The following is a 14,449-nucleotide window of genomic DNA, read 5'->3' on the forward strand; positions in this document are numbered from 1 at the left end:
GGTGCTGGACAGCTTCAGAACAGCGTTTGGCGTATTACGTATGTGCGTTAAATGCAAGTATTTTGTGAGATGCTACAGCACGTGTTCGTTGAATATTTTATTGCAATAGCAATTGTATGGAGCCTCCAGGCAAATTTTGATCATCGAGGACAGTGTGATGTTACGCATATGTTTATGTATAAATGTTCTATATTTTCTTCTATGCCGTGTATGCCAAATAAACGCTATACTATTCAACCGCCAACGTTCCGGAATCAGGTCTGGGTTGTTTACTAAACAATTTCCCAGAACTTATTAGAATTGCTGTGCGCAAACTAAAGTCATGAAACATTTGATTCTCGGCGCATGCCTTTCTTCCTAAACCAATCTACTCACTATGCAAAAGTGTAAAAATAATATAACCAACAATCTAAAACTCCATAATTTCACTTTTGTGTGTTCCCCCCACACTTTTTTTGTAATCTCCCTCTCTTTTTTTGTATGGACATTTTTCTTTATCTTTCTGTCCCCCTTACCTCTTCCCCAGCGCAGAGTAGCAAATTTGATATCTGTCTTTCGGTTAACCTCCTTGCCTTTCGTATGTCATTTATCTCTCTCTCTCTCTCTCTCGTTCTTTCTCTTTTTGTCATTTCCATGGCAGCGCTTTTTCCGCGCAGCACCGTGGTGCCCGTGCGATGACATTACAGGCTCTTCATGACATTTGGAAGCTTTTCAGGGCACCCTAAAGTTTGCCACGTTCGCGTACGGTCGCTTCAGCACAAAGGTAAAAACGCCGTCCGGAGAGTTCAAGCGTTAGACTAAACCTTGTTATGGCTCTCAGTGCTTCGCTAAACAGGAATTTTTCTTCTAAGTACGGGAACGCAAACGCAAAGTATTCGTTAAAAGACAGAGCGCTATCAGGTGTCCACGCCAAGACAGTCCGTTTGCTATCATCCGATCGTTTCCATAACGACGTGTCTTGTCATGCCTAGGGACGCCAGAATCGACTAGCGATCTCAGAAATTGGGCTCGCTGTGCAGTAATAACTATCATTTCAGGTGACAGGGAGCGAATGCGCTCTTCAGCGATTACTGGGAGTGAACTTCAGAGAGAGAGAGAGAGAGAGCACAGTCAGTGGCGTAGCCAGAAATTTTGTTCGGGGGGGGCTACGCCACTGGCCCAAGATATATATATATATATATAGCCTCCTCCTTAAGAGGAAGCTTTAGCTCGGGTGCTCCTATTTAAGTACATGTAGAAGCGGAATTCGTTTTTCCCTGCAACCACTTCACCAAATTTGAGGAGGTTTTTTGCATTTAAAAGGAATAATTTATTTCTAGTGACTACTGGCTTCGAATTTTTCATTTAGGTGGTCAATTATTTATTAAAAATTGGCCAAAATTGAAAATTTTCAGAAAACGAAACTATCAAGTTTAAAACACCGTGACTCAACAATTAAAAATGATATCACAATTCTGTGAATTGCATCTAATAGTACATCTACAGCGGAAAAAATAGATATGGTACACATAAATCTCAAAAAATTTAGTATTGCGGAAATACGGCTTTTGCAGAACCCTTCTACCCAACGCAACCAATTCACGTAAGATACAAATTGACACAGCAAACTTGTCCGCTTTTACTGTTATAATAAATGCCGTTTACAGAACCACAATATCTGTTCTTCATGCATAGCTATTAGCTTGTAAACGTCGTGCTTCTATTTTTTCAAACTTTCGAATTTTCCAAAATATTTTAAACAAAATTCAGGCCCTAAATCAAAGTTCTGTTTCCAACAGACACTAGGATTTACCTGCAACCAATTTCAATAAAAGCGATTAGCAGGATTATCTCAGAAAAGCGTGTCTGCGTTTTACAAGTATTTGAATAGGCCGCGTCGGATCGGGCCCGAGCTAAAGCTTCCTCTTAAACAATTTATCGAGGGATCAACTATATGAATAATAACTGCATAATAACTGCATTGTCATTGCCAAAGATGCTGCAAACGAATTCTTGAAAGCTACGCTCTGTAAATACAAGTAAAATATGTATTTTTTCATAAAATATTATACTCGTATGTGCCAAAAATTGTGCCCAACATAACTGACGTCAATGCTTCCATGTTGTTTGTGTATTTATTAAGTAAAGAAAATATCACACGAACTTTAGAACTATATCAGTTCGAAACCAGGAAAGCAGTGCATACCGCTGATATGAAAAATTAAAAGGCAATGAACTGAACAAGTTGAGGACAAATATGTTAATGAAACTTTGTCATTCAAGAACCGTGCTGACATTCTTGTATATATGCAATGGCCAGTGAAAAATCTCAATGACGCTGTTGTTTGTTCCAATGTATTACGCAGGAGTAGCTGTCCCTTGTCGTGTATCGTGAGTAATTGCACCGAAGTTATAGTCGCGACAGAGAGCACGTATAAAAAGCAGGAGTTCTGCAAGATATATGAGGGCAAGTCAAGTGAATGAGCCAACGACGGGCTACTTTATTTAAAAGTAGTCTTCATGAGAATTTAGACATTTGTCTTATTGACTAACGAGTTGCGCGATTCCCGTCTTATAAAACTCCTTGGGTTGCTGCTTCAAAAAGTCTGTATCTGGTTTTCTTGAGCTGTTTTTTCGGTTGCCCCAAAATGTAGAAGTCGCAAGGTGACAGGTCTGAGCTCTATTGCGGATGTTGCAGCGTTTCCCACTTAAACTGTCCCAGTTTTATATTAACCACATAAGCGACGTGGGGACAGGCATTGTCGTGGAACAAGATGACCCTATTCGTCAATTTTCCACGTTGTTCGTTCTTGGTTGCGACACGCTGCCGTTCTGGCGTTTCACAATATCGGAAACAATTGATAGCCTCTCAAGATTTAGCAAATTCTATCAGTAATGGACCCTGTCGATCGAAAAAAAAAAGTCAACAACACCTTTCCAGCGGAAATGACGGCCTTTACGTTCTTTGGGCGTGGTAAATTCGAATGTTTCCACTGTAAGCTTTGCCGTCGTGTTTCAGGCTCGTAGTAGTGGCACCAAGGTTCGTCCCCGATCACAGTTGCAAACAATAAGTCGTCATGCTCATTGTGATACCCGATCAGATGAGTCAAGGCAGCGCGAAACTTCTCCGTCTTCTCGCGATGGATAAAAATCTTGGGGATCCATCGCGCACCAAAGAGCCGATAACCGAGAAGCTCATGAATTATGGCGTGAACCGAACCGTGACTGATGTTCAGACGGTCTGCCAGTAGTTCATCGATGCTTATCCAACGTTCTTGTTTCAGCAGCTCATGAACCTTTGAAATTGTGTGGGGGTGATTGCACGATGCTTTTGGCCCGGTCTTGGAATGTTTTTGCAACGTCTTTTGAACCGTTTGCTCCAACGCTTCACAGTGGTCAATGAAATGCAGTGTTCAACGTACACGGCAGTCATATGGTGACTAATTTCTGTTTTCGAAACACCTTCAGCTGTCAAAAACTTCGCGACACCGAGCTGTTCAACTTTTGAAGTGCCCATTATGTGACGCACCCATATTCAACCCAGTGTATGAGAGCATTAAATAACATTTATCTTCACACCTGCGTGTCACTTTTGTAAATGAGACATGCCGTTCTCCTACGCACATGCCTCGCAGATAATGAACCGAACCATTATTGCGCGGTTAGGGTAGGCGCACTTTCATTTGACTCGCCCTCGTACATTAGAAATGCAAAGATACCATGGGATATACAAATGCGAAAATACGGCTTGATAAAGGACAACAAAGTGTCCCTGGAAACAAAGTTCACTGCATGTATACACAAAACCTCGCAACAAGATATTTAAGTATAGGTTATAAGTCTCCAATGAGCCTATGTATGTAAGAAGAAGTAACTGTATATAATGCGTCCAACAAGGCAAATAAACATGTTGCACAATCATAGATTCACAGAATCCTAGATTCCGCCCCCATTCCATCGATTCCCCCCGATGTATTGCGCGCGACGGAAGGCAGCGCGCTTGCTCCCCGCTTTTCTCCTTTGCGCACACAAGACTGAGCCACCATCGTCGGCTCACCCATTCCACCTCCCCTCCTACGCTTTCACTCGCACATACAGCATGCAGCGCGTGGTCACGATGTTATCACCCTTGGACTTTGTACGAAACGTGAGGGCGATGGCAGGGATGCGCCTGGAGTGTCCATATAATTGCTTTCGCAATAAAATAATAAACGTATCCGGCAATTGAAGCGTCCCGTCGCCCATTACTTTCCGCAGAAGAAGTATCAAAATCGAACTTTCACCATGCGACAATTCGCTCCGCCGCAACAATGTATTTTTTTTTTCTGTGAGGCGGAGGCACCGAAATGAAAAAAAAAACGCATAGGAAAGTATGTTGGACAGAATCTAATGCCTACTTAGGGAACCTAGTGGGGCTACGGAAGGAATACCGAAGAAAACATGAGACGCTTGGTCCACTGAGAACCATACGCATACTGCTCAATATCCTACAGCGGCGAAACAAGACTTTCCGGAAAGGTTCCGCTCAAGGAGTGCGGTGCAATCCTTCGAGTCCCCACAGTGATGGCGGCGAGCGACCATTTTTTTTTCTCGTCTGCTAGCCAGAAAGCGTCCAAAACTCTGTCCGGTGAAAATCCACTCGGCCAGAGCAAACCGAACGCGCACCGAAGTGCACCGCACGGTGGTCGGGGCCATACGAGAAAAACGTATGCGCTCTGGCTGGCTCTGGCAGCCCGCGGGTAGGGTAGCGAAAATAAAAATTGAAGAGGCTCAATGTGTCCTCGCGAATAAAAGTCAAAGTAAAAAAAAATAAATAAGAACGTAGTTACTTTGGCTGGCTTTAGTGTCTTGGCATGGATGTTCTGGCGTAGGTTTAAAAAAATGTTGACATTTTTAATGTGACATGACGGCACAAATGAACCACCCCAACGCTTCGTCTCATTGGACCTCGCTGCCTGCTTTGTCAACTCGTCTGCTAGTGTGTTGATTTGGCTTGTCTCGTTGTATGTTCCGATGTAAGACTTTAGAAAAGTCAATAGAACTTTGGCGTCAAATGTTTATAACAACATTAAACCCACAAAGTTCCGCAATTGAAAATCTAAAGCACAACTTTGGAAACGTCAATGCACCTTTCACATCAAGAGCTTATGAGATATATACCCATAAAGTTTCGCAATTGATATCCATGCGCTCCATAGATTCGGTGGCCTCAGTGCGATGCCGCGGCGAGCCCGCTCACCATCAAAGCGCCCTTGAAACTTTGTGCTTGGATGGGACTGCTTGGCGTTATGTGACTCCCGGTGTATGGGCGTTGCCACGAAATCCAGCCCGAGTTTGCAATCTTCGCGGTTAAATGTCTTTTCGAGCGTCAAAAAGACATTATAGACAAAATCCAGAGTGATTTCCGGCGCCGGGGGTCGCTTTGGTCGGCGGTGCATGGACAGCACGAAAAAATTTCGGGGGGGGGGCTGAAGCCCCATAAGCCCCCCCCCTGGCTACGCCCCTGAGCACAGTCGCTGTAACATGTCTCACAGATGCGGTTGCCACTGGTGCTACCATGTTTGACAACGCAATTTCATAGCCGTGCGTAAGCGGCGTATAAGTTAAACTCGCCAAATAACGTAGGCTAACAGAGCGTGCGCACGCCGCAGAAACTCAATCGCGTCCGACGCATGCGCAGTGAGGCCAGCGCTATTTATTTGCGTAGGTGAAGCGCTCACCTTTCATAGCGAAAGCTCTTCTTAAGTTGTCCTTTTTAAGTTTAAATGTCGGCAAGAGCTTCCTTATTAGCCTCCGTAATCATTTTTTCGGTCGTTGGCTCGCTGCAGTAAAACGTAAATGCAATATTTGACACTTCTACGTGATGTCGATAATGTGTCGCATTCGTTATGATGAACCCGAGACCTGCGCAAAAGCCACGTGCTGAGAAGCGCAGGTTCCAGAATATGGCGTCGGCAGGTTTCTTCGATTACTTCAAGGCTAAGGCTTTTGATTCTTCAAACCACACAAATAACAGTATTTGCGCAGAGACGAGAATTTTCTAAAAATATATCTTGCACAGAAATTGAGCTCAGTCAACGAAAGGAAGTTGTGCTTCAGCTCGAAATCTATGGTACAGCCTCAACAGGTGGAAGAATGCAGTGTACTGTGTTTGGATGTTTGAAGAGTGGGCCTGCTTGTAGGCCGGAAGCAAATTCACTCGGTGGGATTTCTGCGCCGTATCGCGGTAGCTCGCTGCCCCGTTATTGAGGCTACACGAGCGATCCGAGACGGCAGGGAGGGTGGACACCACCGAGAGCATGTTCGTGCGAGCTCTGCCGCCTGCTCGCCTTTGCGATAGCTCCCCGTGACAATGCCTCGCGGTCGGTTCCTGAGGTAGAAACTGCGAACGACCCGCTGCGGCACCTGCTTCAAGCGCACCAAGGAGCCGTCCGGCTCTTTCGTGCGCTTTCTACCTGCAGTGCTCTTTCAGATATATTTTTGAAAGAGTGGAGTTTCCTGGATAGGTCGTGTTCGGCAGCCCACTGGTATCGACGAAGGTTTACTCATGACTGTGCTGCCTTATTCAAGACGAAACATGTGGTCGCGTCGCTCCCACGCTATTTCCGGAGTTCTCGTGAATTTAAAGCGTCTAGCTTTGTCGCATTCAATGAAAACCTACTTGAGACCATTGGCGCCGGAAAGCGCCATGCTGCACAAGACCGGCAGCTTCCGACGTCGGCTGTTTGGTGTGTGTTTTATAATGAATATTCACTCCTTTCTTGTCACAGGTGAACGTTTTTTTCTCCCCTGGAAATAAAAGGAACATTTTGGCTGTTACGCAGTTCACGATTCCGTGAACGTATTCACGTAATCATCTCACCTTAGAATGGCTCCTAAGAAAAGTATTGAGCCGATCCTTATCCTGGACATATGATTTCTGAAGATAAATGTCCAATGGCAATGATTACTTATGAACTAAAAGTTCTGTGAATTCCGTCCCTTAGCTCGTATTCAGGAAAAGAAAACTCAGGCGTTAGAATTGTTTCTAACAGCATATTTCAGCCAATACTGATACTGTACATACTATAAGCAAAAGCATGTAGCCAATGGTAAAGAGCATTTACTAGCGAAAAAGCTGTGGCAATTCGGCCCCGATTTGCTAGACATTATGGATAGAGATGTTGCCCTATTTTCTCCGAGCACCTCTGTAGCCAAAAGAATCTTCAGTCAACATATACCAGTACATTGTCTTCGTAGCCCATGAAAGCTTCTCTCAGCCTCACTGAGTTCGCCTATGCTCGTTCTGTTGCCGTGTATACGAGCATTAGATGTTTAGTGCGAGCGCGAAATGTGCTGCTCAACAACGCCTCCGAACACTTCGTAGCGTTCCACACCACTGCAGGGAGCTGCCGAGAAGCAGCTTAAGGCATTTGTGAGGCTTACCGTGTTGTTCGCCAGCAGGCAGAAAGAAACGAATGAGGTGACCTAAAGTTTAAAAGCACGCTACACGAGCCGACGCAAATGACTTGATGTACCAGCGCTAATGCAGCGTCCTCTACTGTGTGATTCTCGCTGTCGGCAGTTGTCTTTTTTCGTGCTAGGTAAGGATGTCTCAAGTCTGTAATGAGTACCAACTAGTCTAACCATCTTCTCTAATAACGGCTACTAATTATTGCATGGAAACTTTCCCTCAATGCCTCCACTGATTACAACATATCAAATATTCGTAATATTACTCACTTGCATCCTCGAACATTGTAAACAAACGGACTTCACGTACATCTCAGAGCATCTTCTTAGCGACATTCTCGTCGCAATTAGGGAGCAGCGGATTTCTTCATTTGCATAAAGTGACCAGGGGCCTAGCAACTATCACAGAAACGCAGCGTCTCGAATGAGTTGCCCTCGCGCCAAAGCTCGCGCACCGACTGAAGAAAAAAGAAAACTGCAATGACTTCGTACACTGAAACAAAATGTGAATATTTTGCTCACCGATAGCATCATGCACTGACTGCAAGATTAACGCGACAACAGGAACAAATAAAACACAATCAAATTTGGAGAAGGTGCATAGGAAGGAATAATGAGGCCATTGATCACGATGCCCAACGCCGGTTGCCTATTCCTTCGAAGTTCGCTTAAGATTTCTCATTTCTTCAGGCAGACTTCGCTAATTATTCTTGATTATATTTCTTTTAGCTAGATCTTCTCCGTCTTCACCAAATGGAAAGCTTGCGTTGTGGGTAAAAAACGAGGCGTGCGTGTCTCTTTTCAAACAACAGGCTAGAAAAATTCCCAGTCGGCTCACTCGCATAGGTGGCAAGGCAGTAAGCTTTTCTCGCTGTTAATGAAGAGAAACGCGACATAGCTTTCTTTAGCAGGTCAAAGAAAGCATTCGCAAATCGTCGCATGAACGTACCGATTTATTTATTTATTTCAAAATACCTTACAGCCCTGAAATTGTGGCATTGAGCAGAGGGGGGGGGGCAATGCATAGAAAATGCACAGAAAATACATAGACAATACGACACGTAAAACAGTAGTAGTTTACATGACACAACTGTAACTACAACAGAAGCGCAAAGGAATTAATTAATTCAGGAATCACTAATGCAAAAGGTAATGTAATAAACGCGAATTCATCACCTGCATTATTTTCAATACAGATGTGTAATTAACAAGACCAGAGTGTTCTACACTATTAAACATAAAAAAACGGTATTACGCGACATTCCAACATAACGGTAAACATAGCGACATAACGGTAGTAACGCGGCAATAAGGCTAAAAACATACTGCAAGTTGAATAAGGCGTGCTGCGACAACCGTAAAACGTCACATGTTATTAGTCATGTGGTGAAGGCGTCACGGAACGAATCGCAGTTGGATAGGTACGGAAGGCTATCCGGGAGAGGATTGCAAAATCTGAGAGTGCGAGGAAGACCAGAGTAAAGGAATGCATGTGTAGATGCGTATATGCGGGCATAACTGGAATGATTCTGAAGCCTGTGTGACGTGGAGTAGGGTCGTTTCAAACATGCTGGTGTTCGAGTGGAGGGAATGAATTTGTGAAACAGTGTGTTAAAAGGGCCATGTCTTGGGCGAGTGTCCAGGATTGTGAGGAAAATTTTAATTTTAATTATGTTACACTGGACTGGTAGCTGCAATCGTTTAGGATGAAGCGGCTTCCTCTGCTGTGAATCCGTGCTAGCATTTCAATTAAGTATTTCTTATAAACGGACCAAATGGGAGACGCGTAATCGAGCTGGGGACGAAGGAGAGATAGATAAGCTAGCTTCTGAACAATAGAAGGGGCATTTCTTAAGCTGTGTCGGTAGTACCCGAATGATTGGGAGGCGTTAGCTGAAATTAATTTTGATATGTTCTGACCAAGAAAGATTTGACGTGACTAGAACTCCTAGATACTTTAATGTGTAGCCACTGCAGCAGCGTAATTATTCATATAGTAAGCATACGGTGAAGTTGTCGGCTTCCAGGTAAACGAGATTGCTTTGAATTTCAAGTTATTTAAGGTCATGAGCTGTTTATTTATGAGCTAACAATTTGTTGAACGTCTTGCAGAAGAACGACTCGATCATCTGGACTTTTAATGGAGAGATAAATTATGCAGTCGCCGTCGAATATTTTTATAGTGGAGGAGACATTATGTGGTAGGTCGTTTATTAATATTGGAAAAAGCAAGCGGCCGAGGACGCTACCTGTGGTACACAAGAAGAAAAGTATCTCTTTATTACGTTCCACAGAGCCGAATAAAACTTAAAAAGAGAGAAATGGAAATGTTCTTGGCAAAATGTCTTTCTTTGGCGACGCCGTATTCATTTTATTTTAGCAATTGTGCGTTGGCAACTATACAAATGCATTCCGTCCTTAGTGAAAAAAGCGATGGATATATGGTGGGCTCTTTTGTACTAGTGGGCCTATACATGCGCCTTTCTGGTATTATTTGGTAAAATTATAGCTAAGTGCTAACTCCGATTTTCTGTCAGCAGTGGAACATCTGCTGAGAAGCGCTCCGACATACGCAGAAAGCAGAGAGTTGGCGTACACCTGGGAGTAAAGGTGATGACTAACAGGGAGACAACAGTTCTTGTTACAACAGAAGTACGATAATATTCAGTACTACGCTATCGAAATCAATGATAACCTGATTTGTAGAGTAAAATGCTCAACTGTTATCTCTAGCCGCAAAGAGCAGTCACCCGAGCGTGTTACAAATGATCACATGAAGTCATTCAGTGAACGTAACAACAAAATCATGAAAATGTATGTGAGGATCCCGTGGACTTTTGCGTACGCTCTTGTACAATACGCTTCTTGCTTCTTCTTAAAATTAGCTCAACTCCAAAGCGGACCTTTATTCTTCCTAGGACCGCTGGCACCATAGTCACTTTCACTTAGAAAAATTTAGGCAGAACATACTCCCGATGTACGTCGATGTAAGCGAAGCTTTCTCAGTTTTCGAAAAGGGTGGAATTAAACATAAAGAGAGATTATGTGTAATGTGCAGGTCTCTAGTTACAGATTGCGAGGTGCTTCGGGTTGTTTCGTTTCCAGATCTTCCAAGGGAGCGTCATTGATAAGTGGGAGAAAGGGTCTTTTGCAATCTGTCTTGTATACGTCTGATTACATCCGGTACCGTCCATTGCCTCTTTCTCATTGATTAGTAGTGCAGGGTACTTTTTTCCAGTCACCTGCAAAACACAACTGCTCTTACTGCTGCCGAAAGACCCTGTGGTGACAATGTGGCGCATTGAAATCGCTCGCTACTATGCGCATGCATCATATATCCCCTGAGCGACGGGGAACACGTGTAGCTCAAAACCTTAAGTCGAACGACACAGTCCACTGAACCTGATTATATATTCATGAAAGTTAGGGGTACGGAAAAGCTGCCGGCTGCGGGGTCCAATTATATAAGGAGACAAAAAAGTGTAAATTTTGTAGCACAATTTCTAGGAGTTGCAGGAACGCACGTTTTGACGCCGCTGTGCATCTGCACAGTCGGTAGAGGCTGGATACCTGCGAAGCTACATACAAGGCGCATCGAAAATTGACTTTTTCAATGCAACTGCTGCAAGCAGCGTTACCGACGATTTATTTCGGAAAAAACGGGAATAAACTGCCTGTGCAATGACTGTTCTAAATAAAACACTCGTTGGAAAATGTCCTGTCACCACGAAACTCCAGCGCATTCGACTGAGTCATTTATGCGGAGCAGCAATTTATGCAGTCCACGGCAATCGCCATAACGTTCTGTCCCCGCATATTTTTCTATCTCCGCTCTGTGGTATCCCGGTCACAGCGGCCACAAATCGCAACCACGACGTCGCGCTCCGCAGCACAGCACCGTAGCCACTGATGCAGCTTTGGAGTCTGTGCACATAACCCCGTAATGGGTACAAACTTCCCGTATTCTCTCTTGGAGGGAACAGTAATGGGTCTGTCTTCAACTGCGCACAACCAGCAGAGGTGGCAAATTGACGTTTTCCGGAGAGCTCGCTGTTGGGCTCGATCTTCCGTTTTAACGCGACAGCATTAAGGGCACCGTGTCGACAAAAATCTGGCGTCAGGAACCCACGTCCGGCGTCCAGCGCCGGACGACGTTTCGGCAAAATGAATTTCGAACCACGCATTCCCAGGCCCTCCGCGTAGCGCAAGGAAGTTACTGAAGTAATTGAATTTCTTATGCTAAAATGGGTACAAAAATTATAAAGTACCCATCACACACATCCTACAGGTTCGATAGCGTAAGATTGTAATTTTAATATACGGAAAAAGATAATTCTGCTACGCGAAAGGTAAAGAAACAAACGTGACACCCTTTCCAGCGTTTCTACCAGTTATAGAGCGGCCATGGCCTCCCAGATTTGGGAGCGCGAATCTCAAAGGCCATAAAGGGGCGCGCCCGCGTCTTTCGACTTCCAGATGTCGCTCGTCTCCGCCGCATCGCGGGAGTAAACAGCGGAAAATAGAATCCAGAGTAGAAACAAGACCGTTACATGTGGCATTTTTAGATCTTACAGGAGCACATGACCACGTAGGCCGCAACATTGTGTGGGTGATTCTAGAAGGGGAAGGCTTAGGCGACGATTGTATACAGAATTTGAGAGAGATTTGTCTAGAAAATACCGTTTGCGTAGAATGAGAAAGGATGATGAGCCAGCAGACAGTTGATATTAACAAGGTAATGAGGCAGGGGCGCCCGTTATCCCCAATGCTGTTTATTATGTACATGGTGGGGATGGAGAAGGCGCTAGAAGGAAGTAATATCAGTTTTAATCACCCATACAAACATGCTGGCACAGTAGTAGAGCAGCAGCTTCGAGGTTTATTTTATGCGGATGATATTGTGTTGCTAGCTAACAAACAAAGTGATTCGCAGCGTCTTGCTAACATCTGAAGACAGGAAGGCGAGAATTTATGTTTGCGATTTAGAGTTAGAAAATCAGGTGTTATGGTTTCAATGAAAACACTGAACAGTCAGTGGCAATATAGGGCCAGGAAATACCTCGGGTAAAAGAATACAAATATCTCGGTATATGGATAAACAAAGGCAATAGATATATGGAAACATAGGAAAAAACAATGACAGTAAAGGGGAAAAGAAATGCAGCCATAATGAACGACAGAGTGCTAATAATGAAGGACAGGGATTCAATAGGTACGAGGTGCTCCGGGTTTTGTGGAAATGTGTTGTGGTTCCTAGATTTACTTTTCCAAATGCGGTTGTTTGCTTGAAATGGGGGGTGCAATCATGACTCGATGGCAACCAAAGGTCAGTAGGACGCCTCGCACTGGGCGCTCACGGGAAGAGTACAAATGAGGGTGACATAGGCTGGACAAGTTCTGAAGTGAAGGAAGCTCGCAGTAAAATTGATTATGAAGGACGACTGAGGAATGTAGAAGAAAGTAAGTGGGCTGGGAGGGTTTTGAGGTATTTGTAAAGGAAAAACGTTCATTCAGAGTGGAGGAAAAGAACTAGGAAGCTTACCAGCAAGTATGCGACCTGTAGAGTGAGCAAGACAGAATCAAAGAATGTCAAGTGGAAAATCAGAGAGGCTGGAATAATCTCATGGGTGGCGGCACTGAAAAGGGAACCTGCCATGAGTAACTACTTAAGAGGAAAAAAAAAATCAGGAAAGAACCAATTTATGCTAGCTCAAACGGAAGCTTATTATTTTTCGAAGCGAGATCCGGATCCTTTGAACATGCACTTTTAAAGCCAGATGTAAGAAGTAAGAAGTATGTGCTTGCTGCGGTAAAGCTAGGGAAACGATGGAGCATGTTTTATTTGAAAGTGAAGATATCTGCCCAGCAGTCGATTTAGGCACCACTGGCCTCCTTGGAGCCCTTGGGTTCAGCGAGATCAGGGGGAAAGTGAACATTTCCGCCAAAGATTAGTAAGAGGTGATTGGAAGATTAGTGGAAGTACAGAAACGAGAAACAACGGAAGCGTACAAAAAAAAGTTCACAATAGGGGTTAAGAAAGCTTCGTTATGAGAAGTCATCGCGCTTTTTTTTAATTTTCTGTTTTGCTTTTTAAACACAGGTAGGACAACAGGCAATGTAATAACAAGGGCTAGGTGGCGCAACCAACCAAGCCGCTCCAAAGGGGACGCTCATAGCACCCATCTGTCCACCCATCCATCCATCCACGGCGGCCCACGCAAAAGGCCGCGATTCTGTCAGAAGGCTCGCTTACGTTCATAACGTTCACCACCAGCGTTTCAAAAACAAAAAAAAAATACGGTTACATAGGCTGCAGTTGCCAAAATCGTGAGAAGCAATCAGGATCTTTGCATGCTATCGCGTTCTGCTAGAAAGGTGGAACTAACGCGTCCACATTTTTATTGCGCTGTTTCTGTTATTAACATTAACGTTTTGCGAGCCCTAACCATTCTAGTTTCTTTATTTCTGCAATGAAATGGCCACCAAGGAGAAGTAGCGTACCAGTCGATGCTTCTAAAGTAGTAAACAAAAGTATATTTTCCTTAACTTGGCAGAGCAAGATTGACGAAGCGAAGTGAAAACTAAAGCAAAATTGTTGTTATTATTTACATGATTGCACGCCAAAAGTCCAGCTCCAGCAAGTAAGTGTGACGCCGAAATTTCGAAGCATTTTATCGTATTTCTGTAGTTTTGACGCTGGCAATGTTTTTAAAAACTTGCGCACGTGAGTTTTTCTCTCTTATATGATGGAACGGATTTTTTACCGATGATGAATTAAACTAGATTCCATAGGCCATGTCAGCATTGCCTATCGCGGAAAAACTTGCGGAACTTGGCGTGACCAGCCGTGTTCCGCCTAAATTGCACGTCGTGTGTCTCACGAATCGTCGCCTCCTTTCGTACCACGAGAGGTGTTTCTTTCCTGTTGCGCATTGTGTAACTTTCTAATCAAGCTAAACTTTTACTTCTTTTTCTTGCGTTCGTTTGGAGTCGCGTCGTATTGTGCAAAAGTATTTGA

General features: G+C 44.0%; 1 protein-coding gene across 1 annotated transcript in view; it reads right to left on the reverse strand.

Annotated features, from left to right (window-relative positions):
- Window positions 1-14,449, reverse strand: part of LOC139055909 (uncharacterized) — a 238,192-nt gene that overhangs the window by 188,292 nt on the left and 35,451 nt on the right. The gene's annotated exons all lie outside the window — the stretch shown is intronic.

The sequence above is a fragment of the Dermacentor albipictus genome, chromosome 2, assembly GCF_038994185.2.
Source record: "Dermacentor albipictus isolate Rhodes 1998 colony chromosome 2, USDA_Dalb.pri_finalv2, whole genome shotgun sequence".
Lineage (NCBI taxonomy): Eukaryota > Metazoa > Arthropoda > Arachnida > Ixodida > Ixodidae > Dermacentor > Dermacentor albipictus.